Here is a 19,983-nt window from a genome sequence, read left to right on the forward strand (position 1 = left end):
GCAAGACGGAAGCATTTCATGAAATGGTGGCGGCATTGCTTCAATTTATCGATGGCACTAGACCATTACTTAGTAGTGACGGCATTGCTTCAATTTATCGACGACACTAGACCAATACTTAATAGTGACATTATGTGGCATTGCTTAATGCTTCATGTGATTTTACATTAACGGTAGCGATATGGGCGTAGGGACAGCAGGGACATAAAGTGGTGAGCCGGACGTGGTTGCCGAGAGCGGCAAAAACTCAGGCAACATGTCTGCATTTGTTCCATTTTTATGTCCTTGGCGAGATTTTCCTATGTGAGCACAGGAAATCTAGACCTGCTCATTATCATTTGCGTTGTCCCCCAACACCCCTCACTTTCTTTCCTTTTTCGACCAAGAGACAGATCCACTTCCCCCACCCTTCGCCATCCACCACACTTTCTTCACCTTTCCAACAAAGAGACCAGTTGGGTAGCCAGTATCTACTACTTTTCCCCGTTTCCTCTTAGAACCAAGTCCTAGATTCATGCTACAACTTTCCCACTTTCTTCCCTGTTTGAACCAACTCTTAGATTCTACTGTATGAACTAGCTTTACCTATAATAATAGTAAAAGTCTAGGTGGCTTTGGAACACCAGACGGAAGTAGAAAAAGATCCACACGCAGCCATGTGGGGAGCTAGGGCAGTAGAGCAAGGCAGGTTTCGAAGGAATATATACTTGAGGGTCGCCGGGGTGTGGCAAAGACGGCGTCGGGAGGCCGCATCTTGGCCATAATACCGCACAGAGGAAGAAGGGGTCAGAGGCCCTCCCGAGCTGCCGTTGTCTCGGAGAGAACAGCGCAGCCGCCGATCGGGACGCGGGGGCAGCTGTTGGTCTCCTCCCTCACCGCCGACGACCGCGTGAATGATGCACCTACACCCCTGCCCCGACCGAGGTTGTCTGGCCGTATTTGTGACCAGCCATGAGCAGAGAGAGAGTGTGGCCACCTATGTCTTGCTTAGATCTGGAGAGCATGAGAGAGTGAAAGAGAGGAACCCTAGTAAAGCAAGCGTCGAGGCTCCTGCTTATATATATAGTGGAGTGATTTTGTTGTAGCGGCCGCTATTAAATTGAATATGCGTGAACCACTATTTTCATTTAAAGTTCAAGTGAAAATAAAACTCGATCAATAACGTGCCACCACTTCCAGGTCGCACTATCAACTCACCGCGTCCAGGACGCACTATGTACTGAATCATTCACGTGCGGTCCCCGACCCTCCATCAAGTTGAAAACTAGACTAGTCAAAATGTCAATTGGGATGCCTATTTGTAAACAAATGCGCTCCTAGCTTCAAATAACAACACGATCCTATGTGTACCCGCGAGTGCTTGTGAGAGAACTAGTGCGTGCGTGCACCGCTTCTCTTCGTGAGAGTACAATATACTACACCCAAAGAATGTTCGCCACAAGAGAAATAGTATAAGTTGTGACGTGTGAGTTAAAATAAAAGGTGCATGAGGTCTTTTATTTTTTAGAAGTTCTGAGGGTAGGGTGCGAAGAGCACATATGTGTGTGACATCTACCTATAGATAGACGGTGGGTGCGAGAGGACTCGGGAGAGTCATGACTCGTGAGGGTGCGTGTGTGCGTGAGAGAGAGAGAGGGGGGCACGTATCAATGCAATGCATGTGTCCGTAAATCATATCTGACAAACGTTTGCCACAAGCCTTTTCCTGATGAACGCTGTAAGAACCATTAGACCGGCATCGGACAGTATCAGTTTTGCCATGGCATTTAACAGAACAGCCACTCCTCTGACACACAAATCTTCCACGTGAGTGTTAGCAACTGTCGTATGCTCCTCCCTCAGTTCCAAAAGGTAGTGCATATAGCTTTATTGAAAATTCGAACCTCGCAAACTTTTACCGAGTTTTCGTATACCAAAATGCACATATAGAATAGTCAGTATATATCATTTCATTCATCTTCAAGAGGTAACTATAAAGATGGGGGAGGAGTGTACAAAGAAAGACCGCCGTATCACCTGCAGCAATTTCAACCATCCTTTGGTGTGGAGGAATATCATAGGAACTCTATATGATAGGATTTTTATAGGATTTTTTCCTTTAGAGCCAATTGGTTCATAGGAATAGATTCATATACTCCACATTTCAAAGGAAAATAAACATGATATCATTTTTATAGCTTTAGAGCCACTTGGTTCATATGAATGGATTTCTATACTCCCACAATTTCAAAGGAAAATAAACATTAGCGTATATTCAATAGAAAAGTTCCTATGATGTGAACCAAATGACATCTCTTTTCTAATCCCTCCTCATAGGAATTGAGATACATGTCATCTCTAGATTCAATCGAAAAGTTCCGATGATGTGAACCAAATGACATCTCTTTTCTAATCCCTCCTCATAGGAATTGAGATACATGTCATCTCTAGATTCAATAGAAAAGTTCCTATGATGTGAACCAAATGACATCTATTTTCCAATCCCTACTCATAGAAATTGAGATACATGTCATCTCTTTCCCTACAAATTCCATATATACGTCTTCTATTCCTAAATATCTAGTACAACCCACTAGTATCTTTTTTCCTGGACATGCAACTATGGCACATGAACACATCATGCATGCAAGTCATAAATCACATTGTTTTTGTACTCTATGCATGCAAGCACCACATCATCAATTCGTGCATGTTACTCATAAGTTATTTCTTGCATTAGATTTTGTATTGATAATGTATGTGTTTGTCACATGCACACATATGTAGTTCACATTCACATTTTTGTTAGAAATGTCATTCTTTAACTGCAATTCATTTTTTCCATTTGTATTACATTTTCATTTCAAGCATACATTCACTTCCCATTAGTTATAGATGTTTTTGGAGGAACTTTTATGCATTATTTTGAGTAGCAAATTTCACGTGGCCGCGGGTATATCAAAATGCGGGGCCCATGCGGCATTGCCTTTCGGTCGAACCTACGTTCACAATTCTTTGTACGTATATATCCACTTCTCCCCAAACCCAAAATGTTGCCTCATTCCCTTAAAACCAAGCAGGCCACCTATATTAAGGCGTCGACTCGAACTCAATCCCTCTCCCGTTTACTACGGCATGGCCCCGCACATCGTAGTACTCCTACAAACCCTACCCGTTGCACACATCCTCGGTTTTCTTCAAGAGGACGACGGAGAAGCAGATTTGTAGTGGAGGCTCCTACCCTAGGGCGCCCTACATAGCTGCCGCATGCATCATTGGTTTTCTTTTTTCTTTATGCTCTTGCGCCCTAGAGTGAAATGATGGTTGCTTCGTCCGTCCAGCTTAATGAGGGAAAGGCGGGGCTTTGTGATTTGACCCCTCAACCCTCATTTACTACTACTGCGGCGCTACGACCGGGTGCCTCCAAGTCCAACCACTGCTCCGAACTGTAATTTGGTGCATTGCATGTGGAACAAGACAATGGATGAGCCACATGTTAGCCAAAGGGGTCCTGTTAAGTGTTTCACCATTTCGTGTGCAGGCTAACCCTGCTGAGTTGCTACACCAACATGACAGGAGCAGCCTACCACTTGGTTTTTCTCCTTGGTGAATCCCAACTATATTGATCTAAAAAGATACTACTCCCTCCGTCTCGGTTTATAGGGTGTGCGTAGTTCTAGGTCATCCATTTTACAAACTAAATATGAGTTATATGTCACAAAAAGTATATCATTGGATTCTTAGGCGGATGTAGTTTCTAAACATATATTTTTCATCACATATAATACATATATAGCTAGTTAAATTCTCAACCTAGAACGATGTGCATGCCCGTAAACCGAGACGGAGGAAGTAGTAAAAATGAGGTGATTTTACCGAGCGGTGGTCGGGGGAGCATGGCATGTCATGCGGTCCCACATGTCATGATGTACCAAGCCGATGCGCGTCCCTCTTGAGGCAGAACAATGGCAGAAGCAATACATGGTTTTCTTCAAGGAGATGATGGCGAAGCAGATTCAGCGAAGTGTGAAATAATGGTTGCTTCATCCGTCTGGGGGAAAGGTGCGGCATTGTGATTTGACGTCTCATTGCTCATTACTACTACTGGGGCACTACGACTGGGGTGCGTCCCCCTATTGTGCACTATTACTTGGTGCATGACACGTCGACCCGGTTGCTATATGTCCCACATGTCGGTGAGAGGAAGTACATAATTCATGAAAGCGAGCGTCTCCACTTTTTTAGTACGACGGAGGATTACAAGACACGGCTTGGTTTTTGCTGCTTCACGCGATCCTTGGATACAAACCCGAACTAAAAAAGGCGAGGGCAGGTCTTTTCTCGCGCGGCAGGCAGGGGAGTTTGGCATAGTCTGTTCGACGCAACGAGGCAGGAAAGGAAACAAGCAAATAAAGGTTGAGCGACTTAGTTTTGGGAAAATCTGATTTTACGGAGTACGTACCCACTATGGAGGCAGTACTACTTAGGCTGGTTGTAATGCTAGTATCATAGCTAGTATTATGCATGCCAACTAGGCAATTTTGATGAGGTGTCATAGAATTAAATGAAGAAAGAGATGGTTGAGTAGCATGTTATGATACCATATCATAATAAATAATATGCTACTATGTGTCATGCATGACAATAAATAAACTATTGCATGTTACTAATATGTGATACTATGCATTAGGGAGATAGTATCATATGCATGATACTAGTATATGACACTCCCCATTACAATCAGCCTTACTACCCCTCCTTTCCGGTTTATAGGGCTCATCTAAAAAATTCATTTTTCCATTTTATAAGTCTCAATTCCACTAGTACTTACCATCATATGTTTGGATTTCGAGGTGCATTAAATCGCTCGATGCAAGCAGTATCAAGAGAAAACTCACCAATGCATGTAGAAGTTCATGGAAATTTAGTGGTCATGCATCCATTCATTGTAATTAATGCATCGGTAAACATAACTTTTTGAGAAAATGAGCGTACTAATTAAGTACTTGTGTAAATTATTACATTAATTCCACCACTCACCACCTACCTTGGTTGGAGAGATTTTGAAATTGAGCCATAAACCGGAAAGGAGGGAGTAGTAACATAGCCTAGGGTAGCTTGCTGCACCACAGACTCCAAGGAAATTGCTGTAGTACTACTCCTATGTACCACTTTACTACTCCTACTACTAAAATACATATATTTAAAACAATATGATAATCTCTCTAACCAAGGTAGGGACGAGGAGTATATACGTCTAACGGAGGGAGTAGTAAAATTTTCTCCTCGTCATGCGAGCCACTGCGCGTGGGTGAGGGAGCGGGCATAGGCGTAGTAAGAAATCTTCTCTTTGTCCCGCGACTCTGCGAGCCACCGTGCCCGTGGGCGAGGGAGAGGGCGTACTAAGCAAGCTTCTCCTCGTTCTGTGAGTTAACGGGACACATCAAAAGTAATACAAAGCATCTCCAGTGTATAGAGCCTTGCCTCTAAGGTAGGCCCTACATGGTTTGCCTCTTATCAAATGAAAAAACCACAATGTATAGAGACTCTAACCAGCCTCTAAGGTGGCCCCTAGCAGAAATTTAAAAAGTATTGATTAGCACAACATTTGTCCAATCAGTACTATTTCTCTTGTACTCCTACTTTCTTATGCATCCTAAGGCTGACAAGTGGGACCAGATGGATAGTTACATTGTTAGAGGCAGCCTCTAAGTTTAGACGCGATGCTAGCGATTTTTTTGTTAGAGGCACTCCATGCAATGTATAAAGGCCTGCCTCTAAGAGGAGAGAGATGGCTTAGAGGAAACAAAAAGCATACATTGTGGATGCCCTAAGTGCCTACTTTCTGGTCTATATGACTCAATTTGAAATCCACAATGTATCCATAATAGATGATGAGTGGTGGAATAAATTTGTTACTTCCATGTTCGCAAAAGTACTGAGCATGTGAGATGCTGAACGGAGGGAGTGCGATACCATTAGTACTACCATTCTTCTGGAAGGGTTGTAGTAGTCCCTCCCATTCACATTTTCACATTTCAAGCTTCAATAAAAATGTTGCATGCAAGGATTAAGAGAAACCTCCGCCATGCATGTACTCCCTCAATCCATATAGGGTCTAAAATGCGTTTTGGAGGCTAATTTTGACCACATGTTAGAGCAATAATATGACATACAACTTACACAACTTACCATCAAATTCGTACATGGTCATTATACTGCTAACACATACATGTGTTGCAATTAGTACATACGTACATGATACAGTAGTAAACACTCACTATATAGTAGTACTAGTAGTCTACACTACTACTACTATGAGGCCATCCAACTCTGTCCCGACAGAAGACCGCGGACGCTGATTATTAGTCATATTTAAATTTGTTTTCACACAACAAAATATCCATGAAAACAACACATGGCAAAATTTCACTCCGGATGAGGGATTTTTATGTGCTGGGAGGGGTGGGGCTGGGGAAGGGGATGTTTGGATCTTGCCCGCGGTAGCCAAAATATTGGCGACCCTTTTGTCCACCCGTGCCTTTGCCATCAATGAACGAGGAAGAGCTTGGGTGCTCATGCATCCTCTAGCGTGCGTGTTGGAGACTAGCTCGCATGAGTTGTGCTTTATCTGTCCCACCACGCCGCCCGAGCCGGCCGCAGACCGACCGGCGACCCACAAATAGCGCCATCCAACTGTAGTCACACATATTCTGAGAGCAATTCAACCAACCGAATGAAATTCATGCAAACACGACGATATTTCATATTAACAATGATAGAATTCATATAAAATACCGGGTTTTCATATAAACATGACGGATTTCATTACATTCAAATCAACTAAGCGGTGCTAATCCTGAACAGCACAGGTATAATAATACCTAGCCGAAATGGTCGCTCGCGGATCCATTTGTCTTCCTCATGCCTAGCAGCACGATCATCGGACTGCCAGGAGCCCCGGAGGTATATGCTTCAGCTCAAAGGATGGCTCGCTTCCCTACTGCTCAACTGACATCGTTGGCTGATGCCCAGGATGGAGTCTGAAGGGGGCTTCTCCACTTCCGTTGAGCACATGCAGGATCGGCGAAGGTCCTCGCAATAGAAGGATCCGGCAAAACACCTGCTGTGTACGCCACCATCGCCTCGGCGGTGGCCTTCATGGGACCCAAGAGGTGGTGGCCTCCCGTGTTCTACTTCTCCTCGATCATGGCGGCGGACGCGGAGGCGCTGGCCATCGACTCGTCACACTCCGCACACCCCGCTTCTGTCTCTGCTTACATGGTGCGGCCGCATGCATGGGAGTCTCGGCCACAGAAATGGGAGACGCGGTCGCCGACACGGGAGGTGCGGTACGAGGCGGTGGCGTGGACAACAGTGACAACGCCCGTGCTCCCCGGCGTGCCGGTGTGGAGCAGCTCGCCGCTCCTCGTCGAGCTGGCCTGGAGCGGTGAGTTGCTAAACCACGCGCCAGCTTGGGGTGGCAACTGGCTCCGTCGAGTGAGGGGAGGGAGGTGGATCATTGAGCTGCATAGCTCGTATCCGGCGAGCTCGACGGGCCACCCAACCGGCTTGGATGCCGGATAACTACTCTTCGTAAGCCATTATAAGAGTGGAGAAATGGTGAAGGAGGAGATAGGGGAGCGACGGAGGTGTGTGATTCTTAGCCGGCGTCTGGCCTCATTTGAATAGGAGATTAAATAGAAGGCGGACGGGGGGAGCTCGGCTGGCGTTGCGTTTAATGTCGGCCCGGTCATGAACAGACGTGTGTCCAGAGTGGGTTTCTCGGCTTCCACATTGGTTTCATGGAGGAATTTGAATGCGGCAAGGAGGCATGTTCAGCCGGGTGTGCAGCGAGCGGTGGCCTCGACTCTAACGTACGACACAACGTCGTTCTTCCACTAACGTGTGGGCTCATTGGGTACCTGGCATGCATGTCAGTGACCCAACACAGGTAGCGCACGACAGAGGATCTTTTGGTGGGCCAGGATGGTGAGAAGCGGGCATTTCATAAACCAATGATTGTTCATTGAGTGTGACGTCATCTAATTCATGTAGATTGATAAGCCTACTATATAATGTAAGAGAATTTTTAAATTTTCATATATACATTGATAGCCCATTTGATACATTGTGATTCATAAAGACTGCTGCAAACATCAATGTTCTACTTATCACAAATAAGATTGATTAATACCCGTAACAATCCATGTCCTTAACAAAGGGTGCATGCACGTACAGGTTGAGTGTGTGTCTTGCATCGTGTGCTGTGTGCATGCAGGCGTGCAAGTGTTGTGTGCATGCATGTGTACGTTTCAGTTTTGCATGCATGTGTGTGTGTGCGTGTGTTTGTGAGTGCATGTGTATGTGTCAGTGTCGCACGCCTGCATGCGTGCGAGTGTTGCGTGCATGCATGTGTACGTGTGAGTATTGCATGCATGCATGCGGGTGTTGCGGGCGTGTTTGTGCGCATGTGTGATGTGTTTGTATTCACCACAGTGGCTCATGCGTGCATGCAATTAAAATGGCTGGCTCAGCATATCATCATAAGGCGATCCTTGTCTGCTGTGGTTAGGGCACGTGGGCTACCAACCAGAGTTCTCAGGACTATGAATCCCCACTGACCACTAACTTATTACCATTTCTGTCTTTCGTATACGCACTAACAGGTGGGCCCTACGGTAATGTGCGCTGGTGAATGTGGACCGTTTGACTGGTCAATTGATCGTGTCATCAACAAATTACGGAGCAATATGGTGAGCTAGTGACCATATGGTCACCATAAAATGTATTTTATTAACACAATACAGACTCAAGCTACCATTTCTTTCTTTCATATACGCACTGATAGGTGGGCCCCACGGTTACGCGCACTGATGGTGCAACACTAGTTCCGCCACCTGGAACGTTTGACTGGTCAATTGATCGTGTCATTAACAAATTACAGAGTTGTACGGGTGAGCCAGTGATCGTATAATCACGAGATGTATTTTTTAACACAGTACAGACGCAAGCACTCATATACATATGCAAACACTCACCGCTATAAGCGCACACACGCACACCCTACCCCTATGAGCACCTTCGAGAGAGTGAGCCAGCATATGATCTTGAGATTTTACGAAGTCACCATAGGTGTCTCGTAGTCGAGGGGAATGTCTTCTCCCACTAAACGCACATCGCTGGAAAATACTGAAATTAATCCATGATAAATGCGAGCACCATGACTTTAACCCTGGTGGGCTGGGGAAACCACTTTCCTCCTAACCGTCCAACAACAGGTTGGTTAGCACCACAAAATGTATATGGTGACTATGATGAGCTTATTCTGAAGTCCAGTGACAATATCGTGCTTTCACTTCAAATACAATGACCATAAGTGTCGTGAACAAAATACGGAGCACACATCAAATATAATGTCCGTCAGTGTCATCAACAAAATACAGAGATGTATCGTGAGATAGAGACCATATGATCACCACGAGAATGTATACGGTGACTGTAATGAGCATATTCTGAAGTCTAGTGACCGTATAGTGCTTTCGCTTGAAATACAGTGACTGTCACGCGTGAATGTGTTAGGGGGATACTTTTAGAGGGCCGAGATATAGTTTGTGTGCGTACTTGAAAGTGGTGTAGAGAGAGGGGGTGTCCGGTGGAGACAAGGAGGGATATGCCCTTTGTTTCTCTTTCTCGTGACTAATATTTTAGGAGAAAATATAAACATTCACAATGGAGAACAAATATTATTGGATGCACCACGCAATTAACTTTCATGTATAACTTTGTACTGTTGTATATGCTTATTTTCTTAGTGGTCGATTGTGTGTGGGGTGTGGTGGGAACATCATTTCGAGTTGTGGTGGGTCAACAGGAGGACTCATGGGTCGGTTCCATCCTGTGCCACATAGGTTGGACCAAGACGCGTTATACAAAGACCCATGTGGAGGACTCGGCATACAAGACGAAGCTACCAGAGTCGTGGAGGACTATATCCCCATTGATGATAAGCCGACTATATATGATTTGTAACACTAGGCCCCAAGTATGTTATATAAGCCCGGGGGCTAGTTAATCGATAGTATACACACACGACAATGCCTGGTATTCACATGTACTTTGTACACACCCCTATCACAAATATACAGTGCCAGGAGTAGGATTTTTCCTCAACTGCAAGGGCCTGGAATTGGGTAAAACTTTGCCTCGTATTACCATCCAGCCTAATAGTCAGGGATATCCTACCGAATGATCTGATGGAAACATATTTGCCAACTACTAAGAGAGAGGTGGGGGGAAATGTGTGTGAGAGAGGCCTAAAGATAATGTGCATGCATGAGACACGTAGGCACATATATGTAACTATAATGGGCTAGTAGAGAATGTGCATGTGTATATATGCATGTGAGAGAAATAGTGTTTTCCAACTGAGATTAGTGAAAAGAGTGGTACATAGTAGTAAGAAAGAGAGGGAGATATATAGAGAGAGTGTGTGCGTGAGACACCCCGGGAGAGATTGTGAGCATGTGTGAGAGAGAAATGCCGATGTATATAAAGTGTGTGCACTTATGCGTCAGATAGAGAGATATATAGCGCGTGTGTGAGAATGGGCCAAGGCATAGTGCATCTACGTGTAAAAGGCGTTTCTACGCATTAAATTAAAATATAAATGACATTCCTATTTTGAGATGAGACCATAATTTTGCAATTTGTGTATGAATGAACATCGGTCTATTAGAAACTGTAGGATCACGGGTTCTGGCAAACCCTTGAGGTTCGAACACTAGGGTGCGTGCGAAGGTTTTCTCCCTATCGATCCACGCCCTAGTTCTCTAAGATCTTGCAGACGAACTCAACGAACTCACAACACAGAAAGACACAAGATTTATACTGGTTCGGGCCACCGTTGTGGTGTAATACCCTACTCCAGTGTGGTCGTGGTGGATTGCCTCTTGGGCTGATGATGAACAGTACAAGGGGAAGAACAGCCTCCTGAGGTTGAGGTGTTCTTGTGCTTGGTGAACTTGTGTGGGTGAGATGATCTTGGATCCGCTCTCGACTTGTGATAAGGTCGATCCTCCCCCTCCCCCCCTTCTCTGTGGTGGCTAGTTCTACTTATATAGGCCCTGGCCCTCTCCCCAAATATTAAGCGGGAAGGGAGCCAACAATGGCCAATTCAAAAGGGGATAGCTAGTACAAGTTATCCTGACAAAAGGTGGTCTTCGCCTACCAAAGGTTCTGGTGATGACGCCGTGTTGGGCTCCATGGTGACCTCCGTCCTGCCGTCCTTCTAGTCTTGGTCTCGTTGCACCAATATGGAAACCTTTGCTTGATGCCTCGGTACTCTACGCCTGCGCTTGCCCCCTTGGCACCAAAGAGGAAACAAGGACACTACGCGCTGGCGCCCGCCTGGTCTTGATCGTCATGGCTCACGTCACGAGGATGTTGCGAGGTTTTCCCTGCCTTGATCTCTCCGCCCCTCGTGAGCCTGCCTAGCGAGGCCGCTCCCGAGGAGTCTTGCGTCGTCCGCCTCGTGAGGCTTGGCTCCTCGCGATGGTCTTGAATGCCTTGTCGATGAAGGTGGGCCGTACTGACCTGCCAGCCCAGCCACGCCGCGGGCCGCAGGCAAGTCTGGGGACCCCCGTTCCCAGAACGCCGATAGACACCCATACTCTATTGCATTCTAGCAGCTGCATGGGTTTCTTTCATATTATCGATCCATAGAGTGAGAGTGGTTTGAAATCCATACAATGCATTGCTTTTGCAATTCATATATAAACATTAATTAGTGCACTCCATGTTGTTAGTGTCAAGCACTTTATACATTTGTCACTTACATGGATGCATTCCAAATTCCTAGCTACAAAATAGAATACATGTTGAATTCAACATAAAGGGGGTTTCGAAGATTCGAATTCACAGGAAGTGCATTCATCTATTTGAATCTGAGATAATGGGATTTGTAAATCAGATCTAAAAGGGAGCACCAATCTTTGTTGTGCATTTGAACATGCTATATATTCATACGCATGTCTAACTATTTTTTTTGCAACCAAGGAGATTATATCTGGAACCATGCATGGATTGACGTAAGTTGCATATTATTTAATATATACTCGTGTACAATGTATATTCAAATGTACCCCCTCCATTCCAAAATAATCATAGTTTTAGGAATTTCAAGAGTCAAGATTTGTGAAGTTTGACAAATCCTGAAAGTTAAATTCAAGAGAGCTGAAAACGTTAATGCTTCTACTCCCAAATATCGAACGAAGCACCAAATAAGCCTCTGGTCACCCGAAACCGCGTGAGACTAATGTTTGGTGGTAGGAAATTACTGTCCTGACTCTAACCCGTTGAAAGTGCAACTATCCCTAGGTGGTTTTGGTAGTTCCTAACAACATAGAGCTCATTGAGCTAATGCTATTTCAAGATTTAATATCTCAGGAAAGCTCAATGATTGGCATGGCATGGATGAGAAAAGTGGACCCCTCAAAATGCTAAGGACAAAGGATTGGCTCAAGCTCAACGCTCAAGGCTCTACATTTTCCATTTTAGTGATCCAAGATCACATTGAGTCTATAGGAAAAGCCAATACTATCAAGGAGGGATGAGGTCTTGCTTAATGTGGTTCTTGCTCAAAATGCTTAGTGATATGCTCCAAAACCCTCAACTACTTTCTCACATCCACATATGACCTAAACCAAAAGTCAAACTCGGCCCCACCGATTCTTCCTATCCGGCGCCACCGAGTTTCAAATGTCATAGCCACTGCCACAAACCCTAGGCAAATCGGTCTCACCGATAGGGATCTCGGTCTCATCGAGATGGGGTTGTAATCTCTTTGTTTCCATTCGTAACATTTCAGTCTCACCGAGATGAGCGGTCGGTCCCACCGAGATTGCAACGTAAACTCTCTGTTTTCCCTTCGTAATGTTTCGATCTCACTGAAATGAGCGATCGGTCCCATCGAGTTTACCTGACCAACTCTCTAGTTAGCTTATTACCAAAATCGGTCTCACCGAGTTTGTGTAATCGGTCTCACCGAGATTACGTTATGCCCTAACCCTAATCATATCGGTCCTACCGAGTTGCATGTCGGTCCCACCGAAAACGCTAACGGTCACTAGCTTTGCTGAATCGGTCCGACCGAGTTTAACCATTCGGTCCCACCGAGTTTGGGAAGTTATGTGTAACGGTTAGATTTTGTGTGGAGGCTATATATACCCCTCCACCACCTCTTCATTCGTGGAGAGAGCCATCAGAACTAACCTACACTTCAACTTACTTTTCTGAGAGAGAACCACCTACACTTGTGTTGAGACCAAGATATTCCATTCCTACCATATGAATCTTGATCTATAGCCTTCCCCAAGTTGCTTTCCACTCAAATCTTCTTTCCACCAAATCCAAATCCCGTGAGAGAGAGTTGAGTGTTGGGGAGACTATCATTTGAAGCATGAGAGCAAGGAGTTCATCATCAACACACCATTTGTTACTTCTTGGAGAGTGGTGTCTCCTAGATTGGCTAGGTGTCACTTGGGAGCCTCCGACAAGATTGTGGAGTTGAACCAAGGAGTTTGTAAGGGCAAGGAGATCGCCTACTTCGTGAAGATCTACCGCTAGTGAGGCAAGTCCTTCATGGGTGATGGCCATGGTGGGATAGACAAGGTTGCTTCTTCGTGGACCCTTCGTGGGTGGAGCCCTCCGTGGACTCGCGCAACCGTTACCCTTCATGGGTCGAAGTCTCCATCAACGTGGATGTACGATAGAACCACCTATCGGAACCACGGCAAAAACATCCGTGTCTCCAATTGCGTTTGAATCCTACAAACCCTTCCCTTTACATTCTTGCAAGTTGCATGCTTTACTTTCCGCTGCTCATATACTCTTTGCATGCTTGCTTGAATTATATTAAGATTGCTTGACTTGTCCAAAGTTGCTAAAATGTGCCAAGAACTAAAATTGGGAAAAGGCTAGATTTTTATTTGGTCAAGTAGTCTAATCACCCCCCTCTAGACATACTTTCGATCCTACAGGTGGTATCAGAGCTTTGGTCTCCATTTGCTTTGACTTCCATAGCTTTTGGTGGTCATAGCCTTGGTTTCACAACCTAAGAGAGTATGGCATCTAGCGAGGGAAATTACCACCGTTGAGGTCCTTACTTTGATGGCACTAATTTTGCTAGTTGGAAGCATAAGATGAAAATGCATATTCTTGGACATAACCCCGCCGTTTGGGCTATTGTGTGTATTGGCTTGCAAAGTGAATTATTTGATGGGAGAGAACCGAATCGTGAAGCTACTGCGGAAGAGTTAAATATGCTACAATACAATGCTCAAGCTTGTGATATCCTCTTCAACGGATTGCGCCCTGAAGAATTCAACAAAATCAGCCGTCTTGAGAATGCAAAGGAAATTTGGGATACTTTGATTGATATGCATGAAGGTACCGACTCCATCAAGGAATCCAAGTTGGATGTGCTTCAAAGTCAACGTGACAAGTTCAAAATGAAGGATGGTGAAGGTGTCGCTGAAATGTACTCTAGGCTTGCTCTTATCACAAATGAGATTGTCGGCTTAGGAAGTGAAGAGATGACCGATAAATTCATCATCAAGAAGATCCTAAGAGCCTTGGATGGAAAATATGATACCGTATGCACATTGATCCAAATGATGCCAAATTACAAAGATCTCAAGCCAACGGAAGTCATTGGAAGAATTGTTGCTCATGAGATGTCACTCAAGGATAAGGAGGAGCTCCATAACAAGTCAAGTGGTGCTTACAAAGCCTCATGTGAAGCTCCCACATCATCAAGTGAGAAACAAACCTTCAATGAAGAATTGAGCCTAATGGTGAAGAACTTCAACAAGTTCTACAAGAGTAGAAGCAAAGAGAGAAGTTCCAAGTCAAGGTCCTACAATGACAAAAGATCTTCTAGTCAAGAGCGAAACTGCTACAATTGTGGAAGATCCGGACACTACTCCAATGAGTGTATGCCCCCCTACAAGAGAAGAGAAGATTCTCCCAAAAGAAGAAGTAGAAGAGAAGAATCACCATCGAGGGAGAGAAGGAGTAGGGATGATCGTTATGAATGAAGACCCTCTCAAAGAAGCAAGGATTTGGAAAGGAAGGACAAGTCATCAAGGAGCTACACAAAACGAAGACATCAAGCTCATGTTGGTGAATGGGTATCCGGCCCCGACTCTGAGAATCACTCCGAGAGAAGCTATCACTCCGACTCCGAATATACTCAATATGAAGGTGCTGCCGGTCTAGCACTTGTGTCAACCAACTCCTACGACATATTTGATTCACCAAATGAAGGAATTGGAAGATGCTTCATGGCCAAAGGTCCAAAGGTATCACACCCTGAGTATGTTGATTTCAATAGTGATGAAGATGACTTGTTAGGTGATGATGATTTACTTGTTGACAACTCTAGTGATGAATACTATGATGAATTGTCAATTAATCATGCTAATCAAGATGAAACAAATGACAAATGATAAGGAGAAGGAGAAGATTGAGTCTCTAACTACAGAACTAAACACTCTTAAGTTAGCTCATGAAACTATCTTAGGAGATCATCAAGAACTTTTAAGGACTCATGAGAAATTACATTTTGAGAAGCTCAATCTTGATCAAGAGCATGAGTTCTTAAAGGCAATCAATGATGATCTTCGCAAGAAAAGTTCTTCTTACATTGCCAAGCGTTTACTCTTATCCACTTACATGCCTCAAGTCAAGTCTAGTAACAAGAACAATAAGGATTCTTCCTCTAGTAGTAACAATAATCATGCTAAATCCAATATTGTTGCTTCTAGTAGTTCTCTTGATTCCACTAATGATTCTCTTGGCCAAGTTACACTTGAGCAAGAAAATATCTTATTTAAGGGAATCATAGAGAAAGGTGTTTACAAGAGCCTTGCCGGGAGTAAGCAATTCGAGGAAATTGTACGCAAGCAAGGATGACACCGGAAGAATCAAGGTATTGGTTTTGAACGAAAGTTCAATGCCAATGGAGTTGAGTGGGAAGAAGATCAATACCCCAAGACGAAGTTTGTTCCTCAACAAGAGAATTATGATCCTACTTCTTTCAAAGGGACACAAGCTCAAGATGATCTTCCACCACAAGACCACAAGGAAAAAGGCAAGGACAAGCTTCAAGAGGAAATTGATGCATTTGAAGAAGCTCATAAGGCCTTGGTCAAGTGGGTTCCCAAGACTACATCAAGTTCCACTTCATCAAGTACAACTACAACTCCGAGGATTCCCATCAAGATGGTGTGGATCCCGAAGAAGAAGAACTAGAGAGTTCTTGAGGGTGACTCTGCAAACATACTTCACTCTTATCATTTTGGCAAGAACAAGTGCAATCAACTTCCACACCTTGCACTAGTTCAAGGAGTCACAAACCCTCTTGTTGGTAAGACAAGGGACAAGGTAACCTAATGCTCTCATAGACATCATCTTGTGTATGCATCACTCTTTGTCTATGGATATCCTTGTTTATTCCTTGTGGGACTAACCCGTGTAGGTATTGAAAGTGCAACTCACTCCAAAGGATAGCTCCAAATGATCTACATCAACTTAGAGCATCCACATCTTCAACACCTACATGAAGTCATCATCGACAAAACCCAAGGTTAGTTCATCCCTCTTAGGGGGGATCTCACATCTAGGGGGAGCTTTACTCTAAGAATTGAGCTAAAGCAACTCTAATGGTGTGAACACAACAACGCTTTATGTAAAAGTGGTAACCCCACTTGTGCTTAAACGATGAGTATGACCTATGATCAAATGTTCTCATTTGACTCCTGAGTCAATATATTCATATATAGATGACCTAGTCATCGCCAATTGCTTGATAGATGCTAGAATTGTTTGTGCATGCTTTGCCACATATTTCATTTGTCCTTTTATTGTGTGAGCATGTTGGTTGCATAATTTACTCATTCGAGGACATCCACTTGTTGTTTTGATTGATTGGTTTCTCTTTCTCTTGACAAGTGGATGGACAAGAATGCCTAAGAACCTTCTCTAGCTATCTATGATCTTCTCGACTCAAACTCTATTCATGCTGCATCACAAAGTTTGATCAAGTCAGATTCGAACCACTCTGTGTGAGGAGCACTCGGAGTCCCCGATTCGTCATAGACTTAAACTTCCAAAACTTCTTTGTGTGTTTCGGTCGACCGATTCATCCATTTCGGTCATACCGAGATCACTAAGTCGATCTAGGTTTTTAATCTCGGTGCAACCGATTTGAACTTTTCGGTCACACCGAGTTGCAGTAACTGCTCGCAGTTATGCATCTCGGTGCCACCGAGTTGTTCCACTCGGTCACACCGGCAGGGTCAGGCTATATATACCCACGAGCCAAAATTTGGAAAACTTTCCGAACCTCTTCACCCACGCTCAGCCTGCTCTGCCTCCCTGGGTCTCCGGATCATCCTCCTCATTGCCAGCCGCCTCCAGTCGCTGGTCTCTGCCGCCATCAACAGGATCGTCTCCGCGATTGCCGCCGTAGCAAGTCCATCGCTGAACTAGGGTATGGACTTGATCTTTGTGCTGTTCTCACTCCAATTCCCCAGCACATTGTTTTGCCATGTATCTTGCCACGATTGAGATCACTCTATCCAATGAAAACACTCCGTAGTTTAGTTTTGGATTGAAAATTTAGGGTTAGGTTTGTGCCGAAACCATCTCAGACCGACCGAGTTGTTGAAATCGGTTCCACCGATTTGGCTCAGGCCATTGCACATGTGATTCTCGGTCTGACAGAATTGCAAATCGGTGTGACCGAGTTCGAGTCTTTGTGAAACCCTAGCAGTCTCGGTGCCACCGAACTGTGACTCGGTCTGACCGAGTTCACTAGTTTAGGTTCCAACAACTGCTTCGGTATCACCGAGATTTCAAATCGGTAGATCCGAAATGCTTTCTGTAGAAAACTAAAACTAAGTTTTTGATTCATTCTTTTGCAAAAACCTCTGCACTTTGTGATGCTCATCCACTCTACCTCATCTATAATCCATTCACAGGGTCTGCTGTCAATGTTTGCATCATGTCAGATCAGAGTGACAGTCAGAACAAGTCTGAGGAGCAAGTGAACTTGAGTGAGGGCACTAGTCCCTCTAGCAGCTTTGATGAAGGAAGCAGAAGTACCCCCAGCAACTTGCCTAAGGTAGCCACCAGGACCAGAAAGAAGAAAACCTTAGATTCCGAGGATGAGGACTATGTAGCTGCTGAGGAAGAGGCCACCTCAAAGAGGAAAGTCCTGAAAAAGGAATATGGCACAGCTGCTACCACTAAGCCAGGGATGAAGCAAAAGGTTCCTGCCAAGAGAGCTCCCATGTCAAAAGCCAGAACATCCACTCAAGAGACTTTGGGATCTGCACCCAAAGAGTAGGTTGTGGCAGAAAAGAAAAGAAAGGAAAGGGTCAAGAAGATCACTGCCAGAGTGCTTGGGAGATCTTCAATAATGAAAGACTCTGAAGAAGAGGAAGAGGAAGAGGATGCAGCACCAGCACCCAAAGCTCAGAAGCTTATGGGAGATGCTATAAGGTTAGGGGCTGTTCCATCTAAGCCTAAGACTACTCCTAAGACTGCTGCTCCAGCTCCAAAACCAAAACCAAAGAGGAGCACTAGGAACATCCCTGCCGAGGAGAAGAACAAGGCCCCAGTGCCTCAAGCTGCTGAAGAAGAAGATGATTTTGTCGTGTTAAGGAAGTTGAAGCCCAAAATTCCAGACCACAATGATGCTCATCCAGTTGTAGAGAACATGAAAATCAGGAAGGATTTTGGTCTAAGGCTATGGAGAGAGTCTGATCCATATGCCACCAGGAGAAGGACTGCTGTGGAATACATGTTCCATACAAAGGAACAACATGACTTCTATGAGACTATCTTACTTGACAAGAAGCCCATAGTGTGTGACATGAGATGGGTCGATTGGACATTCATTGAGGAAAATGAGGATCACTTCCCTGGTGTATATGACAGCTTCAAGGCATGTGGAGTCGATGAGTTTGTGGCTCAGAAGCTCACAAAGTGGAATGATGAGCTCATCATGCAGTTCTACTCCACAGCTCATTTCTACCCAGATGGAAAAATTGTCTGGATGTCTGAAGGTACTAGGTACCAGTCAACGGTTGCTGAATGGGCGAAATTGATCAACGCTCCTGAGGAGAGTGAAGATGACTTGGATGTCTACGCCAAAAAGAAGAAGGATCACAACACCATGGCACACATGTACAAAGAGATCCCAGATGCTGCTCTTGAGACACACAAGTTTGGATCAGTACATTACCTTCTGTCAGGCTTGCCAACAATCAATTGGATCCTCAGGCACACTCTCTTGCCAAAGTCAGGTGATCACAAGATGATCAGAGGCCATGCAATTAACTTGCTTCACATATTTGATGTGCCTCAAAAGTACAAAGTCATGAGCCTAATTGTGGAAACCATTAAGAGAACACTGCAGATCAGAAGAGGAGTTGTGGGTATGCCCCACAGATCCAGGAGCTAATCAACTCCAAGATGGGCACTGGCACATATCTCCTGGACAAGGAACACATGCCCATCTACCCAGACTTTGAGGACAACACTATGGTGATGGATGAGAATGAACCATCTTCTGTGCACGCACAAGCCAAGAAGAAGACAAGGGCTGAAAAGGCTGCAAAGATGCCAACCACTGAAGAGGCATCTCAATATCTTCTGAAGAGCAAGCAAGATCAGCTTGGCTACTTGATTGCCTCCACTCTGAGGATTGAGAAGGGATTGGCTACCCTGACTCAAAACCAGGAGAGCTTGGAGAGGATTGTGGAGCAGAAGTTCTATGACTTAGATGTGAAGGTCATTGAGATACAGTCTGTTGTTGAGCAACTTCAGGAGGAAGTGCAGGAGAAGAAGGGCAAGACAACCACCGATGCTTTTGCTAGAGTGCCCAGAGGTCAGAGGTCTACTGCAGTGCCTATTCCAGACACTGGAGCAACTTCA

The sequence above is a fragment of the Triticum dicoccoides genome, chromosome 5A, assembly GCF_002162155.2.
Source record: "Triticum dicoccoides isolate Atlit2015 ecotype Zavitan chromosome 5A, WEW_v2.0, whole genome shotgun sequence".
Taxonomy (NCBI): Eukaryota; Viridiplantae; Streptophyta; class Magnoliopsida; order Poales; family Poaceae; genus Triticum; species Triticum dicoccoides.